This window comes from Argentina silus, assembly GCF_951799395.1.
Source record: "Argentina silus genome assembly, chromosome: Y".
NCBI lineage: Eukaryota > Metazoa > Chordata > Actinopteri > Argentiniformes > Argentinidae > Argentina > Argentina silus.
The window spans coordinates 7,664,069-7,680,604 of NC_139654.1; the positions used below are offsets into that span (position 1 = coordinate 7,664,069).

General features: G+C 42.6%; 1 pseudogene across 1 annotated transcript; it reads left to right on the forward strand.

The window, feature by feature from the left end:
• The first annotated feature begins 11,443 nt into the window (after window positions 1-11,443).
• LOC310823758 lies at window positions 11,444-12,628 on the forward strand (annotated as a pseudogene). Its single transcript has 3 exons — window positions 11,444-11,486; window positions 11,673-11,751; window positions 12,003-12,628. The product of its transcript is annotated as an uncharacterized misc_RNA (transcript).
• Window positions 12,629-16,536: the final 3,908 nt, after the last annotated feature.

A 16,536-nucleotide genomic window follows, 5' to 3' on the forward strand; every position in this document is an offset into this window, starting at 1 on the left:
TCACAGGTAGCCTATCTTGATATTATCATCCAAGAGTATTTCGATTCAAGAAAGTGTTTGTTTCCACTAAAACCAAAACACCACTTCTTGCGGCACTATCCAGCACTAACTTTAAAATTTGGATATGGACAATGCGTTTTGAAAGCAAACACAGCTACTTCAAGAGATGTGCCAGACATTTAAAAAACTTCAAAAACATCTGCCTAACTTTATCCGAAAGACATCAGATGTTTCAGGCATATCTTTCGGCTGGGCCAGGATGCAGTCAGTTACTGCAAGTCAAAGACAGTTGTACGTTTTTCCCCAACCTTTACAGTGACCCAATTAAACATGCAGTTAGCGATTTTGGCTTTTCAGAAAATGATACCAGTGTTTCAACAGAAATACAGTTGAAAGGTACATCATATAAAAAAGGCCATTGTATCAAAAAATGAGAAGTCCATGGAGTTCGGAGAGCTTGTCATTATTTTAATTCAAAATAATTTAGCTGTGTATTTTGTGATGGACACACATACATCTGACTATCACACTGAATACCACCTGTACTCGGTAACAAAACAGAGTACAAGGATGCAGTGTGTTAGCATAAATGACTTGGTAGATTTTTATCCGTTACCGTCATACATGCTTGATGGGCACCAAGTTATTCCACTGAAACACAGTGTTTTGGAACAATAAATATGATCTTGGCCAGAGAATGCGCTCTAAAAATGCAAATGTAGGTTACTTGAAATTACTTCCTCGGAAAGTGACCACATTTTTTCCTTTAAGATATACAGAAAAAAAAAGTTGTATATTTTCTCTCACTGTCACATTATATACTCAAAGTAGAGACGCCTCTTATCTGAATACAGTATATGGTACCATGTTGCCTGTCTATATGTCTAAACTACTATTGTCTTTTTTCATTTTTAATCGAGAAAACTGATGTCAGTCTTCCTTAATAGCAGGAATGACTGACTTGGAACAAACATTTCTACGCACCGCAATCACTGAAGTCTTGCCCGAGCTTCCAGAGGTGTCAAAAGACATTCTAGAAGAGACCTTACAATCCCTCGGGGTGGAGACATACAATGATTTTCAGTTCATTGAGGAAGCTGATTTGTTTGCAGCCCTACGGCCAATTCAAGCTCAAAAACTCCTTGCTGCCTGGAAGCGAAAATGTAAGTAAAATATTGCAGCACAGGATGCAACCAGTCCCAAAAGTAGCCTACATAAAAGATCAGTCCTAAATATAAAAACATTCACATATTGTTCCTAAACATTTTTTGTGTGTATGTGTGTGTTTTTGCAGGCCACATTCCTGAATCCGAATGCTCATTTGTTAGTGCCTCGCCAGGACCTTCCCCGTCCTTGCAGTCTCTTTCACCCAGAGGTTCTGCCTCAACCTCTTCCAGCAGCTGCCAAAGCCCTGGTATAGACTGGGTGGACACGTTTATCATACCATGGGAGAAGTTCCCAGAGGAACTGATGCAGGCATTGGAGAGGGGGAAACGACCGAGTCCACGAATGAGGAGGGAGTTGGTCCGGATTGTGGTTTGTGAGATGACAAGAAAAAGGAACTCTACTGAAGTTGCCAAAAAGATGGTGGCAAAATAGACATAATAGAGGGAGACATTATTGGGCCAGGCTATTACTCTCTCCTTAAGCAACTACTGAATAGGATTGAGAATGTGAAGCGACCCCGAAAATCAGAAAACGAAAGCATCGCGCTGATGATTCGGACACAGATGAAATTCCTCCAGAGAAGAGAGCAGCCATCCAGGACACTTATGGTTGCATCAACTGGGATCTTAAATTCCTGCCCCTTGGAGAGACTGCAGAGAGCCAGCAGCAGAGTAAAGAAAAGCTGAAAAATATGTGTCAGCAAACTGATGCAAGTCCAGAGGAGGTCAAACGACTAATGAAGTCGACTTTCTACACACAGCGTAAACAAGTCAACCAGGGGAAAGATATAAAATACCTCCTGGAAGAGTGGCCATTTTGGTTTGACCAACTTGGCATGGCAGTTCACTTTAAGGAACTCACCAGAATTTGGCTGCAAGAAACATTCACGCGGAATGTGGATCTGAAGGGGAAACGTCTCCTGAACTACATGAATACTGTTTGCGTGAAGAACAGCAAAACGTTTCTACAGGCTGTGATAACGATTCAAGTTATGAGAGGAGAGCTGAGTGGTTGCCATGAGATGGTGCTGCTTCTGCTTTCTTCCTTTGATGAGAAAGAAGATGCAATGTTCTGTTATGTGGAGGACACATGCCTTGCTGGGGAGGTGCAGATCGACCAAGTTCCCTTAACTCCAACCATTGTTGTGTGTGGTAAGTTAACTTTTCTTTCCTTTTTTGGACTTTCTTTCATTCTGTCTTTTGAATATCTCTATTCTTTCTTCTGTTTCCTTCTCAGTTTTGTGTTTATTTGGACACAAATTCATGTTGTATAATGTTTTTTTTGTGTTATGTTGTTTTGTGAAACATCTCATGAAAACAAGCACTGTTTTTAATTGAGATAAAACGTTTTCTTTTGTTTCTGTTTGTTTCTTAAGGACAATCCTGCTACTCTTCAAGACACTTCATGTTGAGTGTGGATCGATCCATTGTACATGACAACATCCCCTCCTTCACTTCTGCCCTGTGCATGATGTTTGGGAGCTATTATTGCTTCAACATCCATTACCCATCAGAGCTGGCATCAACCCTGGAGTTTCTGCAGAGGTGTGTCTTTTTGGATTATTTTATTTAACTGAAACTAATATAAAGTAGCTGCTACAGTGATTTAGGGGATTTGTCATCTCACCTATTACCATTGGCTTTAAAATAATAGCTAAAATAAGAATAATTATGTTTGTTTGTGTGTGTGTGTTTGTAATTAAGCTAATTTATTATTAATTCAGTCTATTTTCTTCAATTTCCCATGGTGTTTCTTCTCTATCAACCCAGAGAAGGGCACGAAAGTGGAGAAGACAAGCACATCCCGTTTTCATGTGAACCCCAGAGTCCTGACCTTGATTTTTTTCTGATATTTCAGTATAGTAACTTTTAAGGGGGTCAGTGTTCGTGTAGCCATAGCGTTAGCGGGCTACTAGTTTAGGTATAGGTGTAGTAGAGTATTACCCCCCTCTCCCGCAACACTGGTGACACTAACAGCTAATGCAAATTGAGATTTATATTAGAAAGAAGTCATAGAACAAGATTTAATGCCTTTAGTTTTACATGAAATTGCAGTATTTGGATGTTGCCTTTACTGTAAACATTTGTTATAATTGCATCAAAATACAGTAAATTATAGAAAAACATTTAGGGGAATTTACAAAAAAATTCAGTTGAATGACAGTCTTATAATGAGGCTTTTACAGTTAAATAATGTTGTTTGTTCTTTTTCAGTTAAATTGAATGGGATTTGATGTACAATAAGCAACAACTCGATGTAAATCTTACTGAAAGATTTTGTTAAATAGCATAATGGTTATGCTAATTTAGCAGAAATCCAATGTTGAATTTACTGGTTTAAAATGTTATTTTATACATTTTTAAACTGTTATATTTACAAATTGTTCTGTAAAGAAGATTACGGTGTTGCCATATTTTTTACAGAATAATTCTGGCAACCCCAGCTGCCAGTATTATTCCGTAAAAACAACAGATTTTTTTTTACAGTGCAGAATAAGAGAGGAGGGGAACATTTGGCAAAAAAACAACATGTTTTCTAGCCATTTGTAATGGTCAGACAGGTGAACCCAAGTGCAGAACACAGACTAAGAGCCAGGATCAGTGAAACCCCAAGTTGGGGTGTAGGCAGGCGGGCAGTCGTACACACAAGAGGTCAGGCAGGGAAGCAGGATTTAAGTCAGGGCTCTGACTTGGCCACTCAAGGACATTCACCTTTCTATCATTAAGCCACTGCGTTGTTCTTTTGGCGGTATGTTTTAGGATCGTTGTCGTGTTGGATGGTGAATGACCTGCCCATCTTCAGCTGTCTAGCAGAGGGACGCAGGTTGTCCTCAAGAATTTGGGTGTACTTGGCAGCATCCATTTTCCCTTCAATCCTGACCAATTGCCCAGTCCCCGCTGAAGAGAAACATTCCCGCAACATAATGTTGCCACCACCATGCTTCACAGTAGGTATGGTGTGTTTTGGGTGGTGTGCTGTGTTTGGTTTTCGCCAAACATAGCGCTTGGAGTTCAGTCCAAAAACTTAAATCTTAGTCTCGTCCGACCATAAAACCTTTTTCCACATGGCAACAGAATCTTCCAGGTGTGTTTTTGCATAGCACAAACGAGACTGAGTGTGGCATTTTTTTAGAAAAGGCTTCTTTCTTGCTACCCTGCCATACAGGCCAGCTTTGTGTAAAGCTTGTGAGGTTGTTGTCACATGCACAGACAGACCAGTCCCAGCCATAAAGACTTGTAAGTCCTTCAAAGTTGCCTTTGGCCTCTTGGTAGCTTCTCTGATCAATGTCCTCCTGGCTCAGTCATCCAGTTTGGACGGACGGCCTGATCTAGGCAAGGTGTTGGTGGTGCCATACGCCTTCCACTTCTTAATGATGCTCTGAACGGTATTCAGAGGGATAGCTAAAGCCTTCGAAATCTTTTTGTAGCCTTCACCTAACTTGTGCCTTCCTAGAACTTTATCCCGGTGGCCTTTTGAAAGTACTTTTCCAACCATGGTGAATTCTTTGCAGAACCATGCACTTCTAGTAGTGGAATCCTCAAGAAACAGCTGGTTTTATTCTGAAGTAATCAAAACCACTACAATTGATGTCAGGTGGGGGGCAATTAGCCTGGTGTTTGATCTGGAAGTTGATTGGTTGCACCTGAGCACTTAACCAAACCAGGTATTTCACTAATTAATTTTTAATAATTGTCCAGAATTTTTAAAAATGTTATTTTCACTTTGATGATGACGGTTATAATGTGTACATACAACTCAAAAAATGTAGATTTGATTTATTTTAATTTCCAGGGTGTAATGTGACAAAAGGTAAACATTTCAAAGGGTATGATGACTTTCTATAGGCACTGTATATATATATATATATATATACAGTGGGGGAAATAATTATTTGATCCCCTGATGATTTTGTTAGTTTGCCCGATTACAAAGAAATTAGCGGTCTATAATTTTTATGGTACTTTTATTTTAACAAATAGAGACAGAATATCAACAAAAAAGTCCAGAAAAAACACATTATATAAAGTTATAAATTCATTTGCATTTGATCGAAGGAAATAAGTATTTGATCCCCTACAAACCAGCAAGAATTCTGGCTCATACAGACCGGTTATATGCCCATGAGGCACACAGATTACTCCTGTCACTTTAAGAAAGTACTCCTAATCTCTGCATGTTATGGGTATAAAAGACACCTGTCAATAGAATCAATCTCTTCCATTCCAACCTCTCCACCACCATGGGCAAGACCAAAGAACATTCAAAGGACATCAGGGGAAGAGTTGTAGACCTGCACAAGGCTGGAATGGGCTACAAGACCATCAGCAAGAAGCTTGGTAAGAAGGAGACAACTGTTGGTGCAATTATTAGAAAATGGAAGAAATACAAAATAACCATCAATCGCCCTCGGCCTGGAGCTCCATGCAAGATCTCGCCTCGTGGGGTAAGGATGATCATGAGAAGGGTGAGGGATCAGCCCAGAACTACACGGGAGGAGCTTAGTAATGATCTCAAGGCAGCTGGGACCACAGTCACCAAGAAAACCATTGGTAACACACTACACCGTAACGGATTGAAATCCTGCAGTGCCCGCAAGGTCCCCCTGCTCAAGAAGGCACATGTACAGGCCCATCTGAAGTTTGCCAATGAACACCTAAATGATTCAGAGAAGGCTTGGGAGAAGGTGATGTGGTCAGATGAGACCAAAATTGAACTCTTTGGCATAAATTCGACTCTTCGTGTTTGGGAGAGAAATGCTGAATGCTACAATCCCAAGAACACCATCCCCACCGTCAAACACGGAGGTGGAAACATTATGCTTTGGGGTTGTTTCTCTGCTAAGGGTACAGGACGACTTCACTGCATTGAGGGGCCAATGGACGGGGCCATGTACCATAAGATCTTGGATGAGAACCTCCTTCCCTCAGCCAGAGCACTGAGGATGGGTCGTGGATGGGTCTTCCAGCATGACAATGAGCCAAAACATACAGCCAAGGCAACAAAGGAGTGGCTCAAGAAGAAGCACACTAAGGTCATGGAGTGGCCTAGCTAGTCTCCAGACCTTAATCCTATAGAAAATTTGGGGAGGGAGCTGAAGCTTTGAGTTGCCAAGCAAAAGCCTTAAAACCTTCAGGATTTGGAGAGGATCTGTAAAGAGGAGTGGATCAAAATCCCTCCTGAGATGTGTGCAAACCTGGTGACCAACTATAAGAAACATCTGACTTCTGTGCTTGCCAGCAAGGGTTTCTCCACCAAGTACTAAGTCATGTTTTGCTTGGGGATCAAATACTTATTTCCTTCGATCAAATGCAAATGAATTTATAACTTTATATGTGTTTTTTCTGGACTTCTTTGTTGATATTCTGTCTCTATTTGTTAAAATAAAAGTACCATAAAAATGATAGACCGCTCATTTCTTTGTAATCGGGCAAACTAACAAAATCAGCAGGGGATCAAATAATTATTTCCCCCACTGTATATATATATATTTTTTTTTATTAGCAGGAGAGAACTTGCACAGGGGGGGTAGCAGGGGTGAAGAGGTCTCTTGGGTTAGGGTTAGAATAGGGGGGGGGGGGGGTAGTGAGGGTGAAGCGGTCTTTAGGAGGGACTGTTAAGATGTAGCCTGAAGAGATGGGTTTTCAATCTACGGCGGAAGATCGGAAGTGATTCTGCAGTCCTGACAGTAGTGGGAAGCTCATTCCACCAGCAGGGCGCCAGGACAGTGAAAAGCCGTGACCAAGTAGCGCGGCCACTGCATCCACGTAGAGGCGGCGGTGCCAGGCGGGCAGCCGAGGTGGACGAGCGGAGTGATCTTGCAGGGGTTTGGGGGCTAACCATTGAACAGCAACCTCAGGCGTGACAGCTCACTGGTGAACACATTTTTTGACAGTTGGGTTCATATGTAGTTTGATTGCCCTCCAGTATATCATTTTGTATCAGTATCTGTTTGTTCGAAAAGTTCTGTAATATGTACAGTTAGGTCCGGAAATATTTGGACAGTGACACAATTTTCATAATTTTGGCTCTGTACGCCACCACAATGGATTTGAAATGAAACAATCAAGATGCAATTGAAGGGCAGACTTTCAGCTTTAATTCAAGGGGTTGAACTGCAACCATTTTTATACACTGTCCCCCATTTTCAGGGGCTCAAATGTAATTGGATAAATTAACATAATCACAAATAAAATGTTAATTTGTTAAATGTTAATTTGTTAAATGTCGAGAATCCTTTGCAGGCAATGACTGCCTGAAGTCTGGAACCCATGGACATCACCAAATGCTGGGTTTCCTCCTTTGTGATGCTTTGCCAGGCCTTTACTGCAGCTGTCTTCAGTTGTTGTTTGTTTGTGGGTCTTTTTGCCTTTAGTTTTGTCTTCAGCAAGTGAAATGCATGCTCGATCGGGTTGAGATCGGGTGATTGACTCTGCCATTGCAGAATATTCCACTTCTTTGCCTTAAAAAACTCCTGGGTTGCTTTCGCAGTATGTTTTGGGTCATTGTCCATCTGTACTGTGAAGCGCCGTCCATCAACTTTGCTGAATTTGGCTGAATCTGAGCAGACAGTATATCCCTAAACACTTCAGAATTAATCTGGCTGCTTCTGTCTTCTGTCACATCATCAATAAACACTAGTGACCCAGTGCCATTGGAAGCCATGCATGCACATGCCATCACACTGCCTCCACCATGTTTTATAGATGATGTGGTATGCTTCGGATCATGAGCAGTTCCAAGCCTTCTCCATACTTTTTTCTTCCCTTCATTCTGGTACAGGTTGATCTTAGTTTCATCTGTCCAAAGAATGCTGTTCCAGGGCTGGCTTTTTTAGATGTTTTTTGGCAAAGTCTAATCTGGCCTTTCTATTCTTGAGGCTTATGAATGGTTTGCACATTGTGGTGAACCCTCTGTATTTGCTCTTGTGAAGTCTTCTCTTTATGGTAGACTTGGATAATGATATGCCTACCTCCTGGAGAGTGTTCTTCACTTGGCTGGATGTTGTGAAGGGGTTTTTCTTTACCATGTGAAGGATCCTGCGATCATCCACCACTGTTGTCTTCCGTGGACGTCCAGGCCTTTTTGTATTGCCGAGCTCACCAGTGCGTTCTTTTTTTCTCAGAATGTACCAAACTGTTGATTTGCCCACTCCTAATGTTGCCACTATGTCTCTGATAGATTTTTTTGTTTTTGCAGCCTAAGGATGGCCTGTTTCACTTGCATTGAGAGCTCCTTTGACCGCATGTTGTGCGTTCACAGCAACAGCTTCCAAATGCAAATGCCACACGTGGAATCAACTCAGACCTTTTACCTGCTTAATTGATAAAGAAATAACAAAGGAATAGCCCACACCTGTCCATGAAACAGCTTTTGAGTCAATTGTCCAATTACTTTTGGTCCCTTGAAAAAGAGTTGGCTACATTAGATTAGATTAGATTAGATTCAACTTTATTGTCATTGTGCAGAGTACAAGTACAGAGACAACGAAATGCAGTTAGCGTCTAACCAGAAGTGCAAAATAGCAGAAAGTGCAATGAACAGTATTTACAGGTAGTGCAATATATGATCAGTAGTAGTGCAGTATAATATAGTATAGTATAAGCAGTATATATAGCAGTGCAGTATAGCAGTATGTGAGTAGCAGTAGCATTATAGCAGAATAAATAGTTACAGTATGAGCAGTGTAGCAGCATATGAGCTGTATAGGTAATGCAGTCTAGCAGTATATATGTATTAACAGTAACATGAGGTAGATGCAGAATAAATATAAATATGGAATGCCGTATAAACAGTATAAACAAGTATCTACAGTATGTGCAGTAGTATTAAAGAAAATATAGGATATGTGCATTATGTGCATTATGAACAGTATGAACAGTATGGACAGGTATGTACATATAAAAGAGCTGTAATTCCTAAACTCTTCCTCCAATTTGGATACCCTCAAATTAAAGCTGAGAGTCTGCACTTTAAGCCCGTAGTCATTATATAACTGTAACTTGAATATGTTTTGGTAAACAGCTAAAATAAGAACATTGTGTCAGAGTCCAAATATACACTCACTGGCCACTTTATTAGGTATACGAATCTCCCGTTCCACCACATCCCAACGGTGCTCTATTGGATTAAGATCTGGTGACTGTGGAGGCCATTGGAGTACAGTGAACTCATTGTCATGTTCAAGAAACCAGTTTGAGATGATTTGAGCTTTGTGACATGGCGTGTTATCCTGCTGGAAGTAGCCATCAGAATTGGTGAGCCCATGCGAATTGTAGCCTCAGTTTCCTGTTCTTAGCTGACAGGAGTGGCACCCGGTGTGGTCTTCTGCTGCTGTAGCCCATCTGCTTCAAGGTTCGACGTGTTGTGCGTTCAGAGATGGTCTTCTGCATACCTTGGTTGTAACAAGTGGTTATTTGAGTTACTGTTGCCTTTCTATCATCTCAAACCAGTCTGGCCATTCTCCTCTGACATCAATAAGGCATTTTCTCCCAGAGAACTGCCACTCACTGGATATTTTCTCTTTTTCGGACCATTCTCTGTCAACCCTAGAGATGGTTGTGCGTGAAAATCCCAGTAGATCAGCAGTTTCTGAAATACTAAGACCAGCCCGTCTGGCACCAACAACCATGCCACGTTCAAAGTCACTTAAATCACCTTTCTTCCTCATTCTGATGCTCGGTTTGAACTTCAGCAGGTCGTCTTGACCATGTCTACATGCCTAAATGCATTAAGTTGCTGCCATGTGATTGGCTCATTAGATATTTGCGTTAACAAGCAGTTGAACAGGTGTACCTAATAAAGTGGCCGGTGAGTGTATATGGACCTAATTGTATACTTTGTGTGTATATTTTGTGTCTTGCTTTATAAAACAAAGTCAAGTTTAAGTTTATCAGTAAATGCATATGTTACTGTATCTGATATGTTATGTAGGCCTGCTATACATTTTTTTTACAATTTGTATGAAAAAAAGTTTTGTAACAAAACCTTTTTGGGGACAAAGGGACAGTTACCATGTTTGATTTTGGTCTACTGGGAGAGCGAGAGACTGAAGTGTAGAATGTAGTAATACCAGGGGAGGTTATTGGAGGACGGGCAATCGGAGGACGGGCTCATTGTAATGCATGGAACGTGTGTTTGATACCATTCCCCATTCCATTCCATGCATTACAATGAGCCCGTCCTCCAATTTTTTGCCTCCACCAGCCTCCCCTAAGTAATCCTATCATGAAATATCCAGAAGCAAAACCTTCTCTTCATTTCAACCAATGGTTTTCTGGGTGCTTAGTTACATGACTCATTGTCTGACCAACTGCTCTGTCCTAATTCAAGGATTTGGGATTAGATTGTAGTCTTGGGCTAATCCCTCTGTTGCAACTGTATAATTCTCTCTATTTTGGCCTAATCTGGCCAGATTAGAGGTCCTTTTAATAGGCTGACATATGCCACAGGGTGAAATGATTGAGGACAGGCTTGGGTTGTGTGTGTTGTTTGTGTCTCTCCTGAGAGACTCAAGTGAGTTTGAAAAGTTCAGAATCAGAATCAGAATTCTTTTATATGGCCAAGTATATTTGCACATACAGGAAATTGACTTGGTGAGGTTGGTGCATGGGACAGAAAAAACAATAGCAAATATTGACAAGAAATTTACAAAATAACAAAATATTAACAAAATAGCAATAACAAATTTACAAAATAGAACAATAAAACAATACATTTTGTAGGCTGTGCGAGGCTAAGTGGCAATGAGGCTAAAGGCTGTGAAATGGTTATGGGGCATGTACACTATAAATTAGAATAATTTTAAATAATTATAAATTACAATAATTATAAATTAAATTATTTATAATTATAAAATTGTGTGTGTGTATGTGTGTGTGTGTGTGTGTGTGTGTGTGTGTGACAGGGTGGGGTGGGGGGGGTGGAAGTCCCAGAGTCAGTGAGAGGCAGGGAGCTTGTTTGTGAGCCCCACTGCCATGGGGAAGAAACTGTTCAGGTGGCGCAAGGTTTTCGTCTTGATTGACCGGAACCTTGAACTTTGAATCACAGGGGTTGTTTTTTTTCTTGTCAGGTCATGTGTTTTTATCAAAGATCTATTTGGTACACTGTAGAAATATTGCTAATTCAAAATTGTATGTAAGCTCCTGTAAAACAAGAACAAAAAATACATCCTCTGATGTGTTGCAGTAATGCATTGTAATTGATCAGTGTAATTGTTGCCCATGCTTACCATCTCTCTTCTCTCTCTCTCTTTTCTCCTTCCCCTCAGATCACCATCATGAAATTCCTGGCTCTCGCACTCACCATCCTGTTGGCCACAGGTCAATACTCTCAGCTCTGTAACACTGCTGCTCAGCCCACCAGCTCACACGTGTTTGATATCATTCCTTATTCCGTTCCATGCATTACAATGACCCCATTGTACGATTTCTACCTCCACCAGCCTCCACTGCATTCTCTCCATGTTGCAAAGCCTGACCCTCTCTCCTCCTGTCTCCCCCACCCAGGCATCCAGGCCCGTACTCTGCAGGCTGATGCCCCCTCTCAGCTGGAGCATGTGAAGGCTGCCCTGTCACTGTATCTCGGATAGGTGAAGATGACCGCACAGAAGGCCCTCGACCATATGGATGACACAGTACAAAGAGTACAAAGAGTACAAGTAAGGAGGACATGATGCATTTGGGTTCACTTCTCCATCTTCTTCACTCACCTTAGTCACTTGGTCAACTGTTTTAGTCATGTTTTTGGTTATATTCAAATTCAAAGTCAAATGTGGGCGATTCAACAACCTCCACTCTATCTAACCAAACCTCTCTCCCTCACCTCTCTCCTCTCAGAGTGAAGCTGTCCGCTAGCCTTGACAACCTGCAGCAGTACGCCCAGACTGCCTCCTCCTCCCTGACCCCCGAGCGAGGCCCTCGGCACCCAGTTCATGTACGCCACCACCGTCGTCTGCACCCAGGTCACCACAGACGTGGAGGAGCTGCGCAAGCAGCTGGAGCCCAAGCGCACTGAGTTGAAGGCCACCCTGGAGAAGCACGTGGAGAACTACCGCGAGAAGCTGGAGCCCCTGGTCCAGGAGTACATCGCCAAGCACAAGTAGGAGATGGACGCCCTGAAGGCAAAGCTGGAGCCCATTATGGAGGAGCTGCGCGCCAAGGTGACCGGCAACTTGGAGGAGACCAAGACCGTCCTGGTGCCTATGGTGGAGGCCATCCGCACCAAGCTGACCGAGCGCCTGGAGGTGCTGAGGTCCATGGCTGCCCCCTACACTGACGAGTACAAGAAGCAGCTGGTGAAGGCGGTCGAAGAGGTGCACAAAAAGGTGGTGCCCCTCACCCAGGACTTCCACGTGGCCCCCAACCTCGAGGGGCTGAAGGAGATCTACAACCCAGCCGCTGAGGAGGCCAAGGCTAAGCTCATGGCTCTCTACAAGACCATCAGCCAGGCCATGCAATCCTAAATGTGTTTATGAGCCAAAGAAATTGCCTTGATTAACTGTTATCACTTCACAACTCTTCTGATTCATTGTGTCACAGGAGAGTGGGCACGCTTGGACAACGTTGTGCTGGCGATTGAATCAGCATGACCTTTTCACACTCTCTCTCCTCTAGGTGTTCCTATTATGACATGTGAATGTTTCATAGATGTGTGTATAGTCATATTTAATTTCATTTTAATGTGTGTTTTACGAGTATTATTTTGATGTTATTTCCATTATTGTGTGATGTGTCTTTCTCGTATTTTGCTATGTATCTTTGATTATGCTCCACAGGAATTCAGTCAAATGGTCAATCAGTTTATTACAATGGTCAATTGGAATGGAAACAATATCGCACCGTTATCTCCGGGCCCAGCTGAAGACCTGTAGAGAACTCTGTTTATGAATGAATACTATTGTTGTTTTACAATTTACCAGAAGGTATCCCCATTTGATAAAAAGTCCTTTGATGTTTTCTGTAGAAATTCCATTTGGTCTGGGAGGTTTTCTGAATTATTGTTCAAGGAGTCAGCTTATCCGATCTCATACGTGAGTTAGCATGTATAGTCTTGCTAAAGACAATCTTTTCTCATTTGAAGGTTTTATCACCTTCAAAGGTATGTTTTGCTGCTGCGGTCAGGCAAACGCCTTCGCTGTCATGCAGCAAGAACAGAGCGGCTAAGACAGAGTTTCTTTCCCCAGGCCATCAGGATCATCAACAACGACCCCACCAGTGACTGTCAAGTCACTCACACACTCACTGACATCATAACACATACGCACACACATAATTACCCATTGCGGACTCATCTTTCACTGTAATTAACTGTACTGACAACCTGTCAATGCCATTGTATATAGTCATTCCATTGTGTACATTGCTTACATTGCTGTTTATACTGCTGTTTATATTCTATTTATTTTAAATTTATTGTTGCACTCCTCTGTGGCACTGTCACTTTTGCATTTCACTGCATACTTGTATGCATGTGACAAATAAATAAATCTTGAATGTTTTATAATTTGTGTATTTACACTTTTGATTGTATAACTTGAAGTAAGCAGAATTGCTTACGTTATTGCTTGTCTAAGATAAATCTCAAATTTGATGTGATACTTTTCAAATTTGTCCGAAAATGCAACAGATAGATCTCTGTGCAAGGATAATCTGCTGGAATCTAAGCATGCAATATAATTGACCAGGTTAAGCCTACAAATAACTTTATGTCCCTTAGTTGTGTTGTATACCAGGGTACACGATACGGTTTGTACATCGGTTGGCGTTCAAATACTTACGATTTCTGCAAATAGAATCGTATAATCTAATTAGGAGGGACGTACATATAGCATGACAGGAAATTACTCTTACTTAAACTAGTTATTTGCATATTGATTTCCAACTAAGGTAAGACATTGAAAGAGTCTAGTGAGGTGCTCTCGTTATAGACCACGTTTTAAAGGGTGTCCCGACTATGAACCTCAGGCTCATTGTATTCGGCTAGTTACACAAGTAGAGAGCCAATCAGTATTCAGACCCCTTCACTTTTTCCACATTCTGTTGCGTTATAGACTCAATTTAAAATGAATTATATTAAAAGAATTTGCCATCAATCCGCATTCTGCGGACAGCAAAATTTCATTGCACAGGGAAACATGTTTTCTACTGTGCATATGATAATAAACACTTTGAATCTTGAATCACACAATACCCCAGAATGACAAAGCGAAAACAGGTTTTTAGAAATTTCAGTAAATTTATTAAAATTGAAATACAGAAATACCTCATGTACATAAGTATTCAGACCCTTTGCTGTGACACTAAAATTAGCTAAAATGCAAAAATGTCATCAACAAATCACTCAGTAAGTTGAATTGAGTCCATCTTAATGCAAGGATAATAGTTCATGTAATTTGGAATGAATATCTTTGTTTTTATAGGGTCTCTGATTTGCAGGCCTATAGCTCATCCAGGGCTAACCTGCAGAGGGGCATCAAAAAGGCCAAGCACAACCACAAGCTAAGGATCGAGGATCACTTCAAGAACAACTCTGACCCCCGACGCATGTGGCAAGGCATCCAGGCCATCACAGACTATAAACCCACTAACACCCCCCCCCCTCCATCGACGCCTCCTTGCCTGATGAGCTGAACCACTTCTATGGCCGCTTTGACAGGGACAAGAAGGAGGTGGCCATCAAGGCTGTGCTCCCTGCAGATCACCAGCCCCTCACACTCTCTCCCACCGACGTGTGTGCGGCACTGAGCAGGACTAATGCATGTAAGGCTGCTGGTCCTGATGGCATCCCCGGACGCGCCCTCAGGGCCTGTGCTGTGCAGCTGACTAAGGTTTGGACTGACATATTCAACCTGTCCCTAGCCCAAGCAGCTGTCCTCGTGTGCTTCAAAACCACCTCCATCGTGCCGGTGCCAAAACACTCCACTGCAACGAGCCTTAATGACTTCCGCCCAGTTGCACTCACGCCCATCATCACGAAGTGCTTCAAGAGGCTGGTCCTAGCTCAACTCAAGACCTGTTTACCACCCACACTGGACCCCTTCCAATTCGCCTACCGTCAGAACAGGAGTACAGAGGATGCCATTTCAACGGCACTTCACTCCGCCCTGTCCCACCTTGACAATAGCAACACCTATGTGAGAATGCTGTTCATTGACTTCAGTTCAGCTTTCAACACCATCATCCCCTCCAAACTGATCACCAAACTCAGTGAACTGGGCATCAATACCTCCCTCTGCAACTGGATTCTGGACTTCCTAACCAACAGGCCGCAGTCTGTTAGGCTACATAACCACACCTCCTCAACCCTCACCCTGAACACCGGCGTTCCACAAGGCTGTGTGCTGAGCCCCCTCCTTTACTCCCTCTTCACCTACAACTGCACCCCTGCACCCTTGTTAAGTTTGCAGACGACACAACAGTGATTGGTCTCATCAGCAACAACAATGAGACGGCCTACAGGGAAAAGGTCCAGCACCTAACAGTGTGGTGCACCGACAACAACCTGGCTCTCAACACCAGGAAGACCAAAGAGTTTCAGGGTTCAGGAAGTCAAAAGCTGGCACACACACCCCCATCCTCATCAATGGGACTGAGGTGGAGCGAGTCACCAGCTTCAAGTTTCTGGGTGTCCACATTTCTGAGGATCTCTCCTGGACCCTCAACACCTCTACCCTGATCAAGAAGGCTCACCAGTGTCCCTTCTTCCTGAGGAGACTAAAGAAGGTCCATCTGTCTCCTCAGATCCTGGTGAACTTCTACCGCTGCACCATCGAGAGCATCCTCCCCAACTGTGTCACAGTATGGTATGGCAACTGCTCTGCCTCTGACCGGAAAGCACTGCAGAGGGTGGTGAAAACTGCCCAACCCATCACCGGTTCCTCACTCCCCTCCATTGAGGCTGTCCAGGGCAAGCGATGCTTGCGTAAGGCACGCAGCATCGTCAAGGACATTTCTTACCCCAACCACAGACTGTTCACCCCACTCCCCTCCGGGAAGCGCTACAGGTCTCTCCGCACCCGAACCAGCAGGTTCAGAGGAAGCTTCTTCTCTGCGGCTGTCATCCTACTGAACTCCAACTCTGCACCTAGGTGACAACCTACCAACTAACCCCTACACCCCCCCCCCCCCCCTCCCCGGACAATTGTACTACTCTTACCCTATAGCATTCCTATAAACTGTACATACTGTATCTTCACTTATACACACTGCTCTTATACTACATACTACTGCTCTTCTGTACATATCTGTCTATACTGTTCATAATGCACTATTTTTTTTACTAATCTTATAATTCTACTGTTAATACACTGCACATATCTGTACATATTGTACATATGCTGTTTATACTGTTCATACTGCATTCTATATTTAT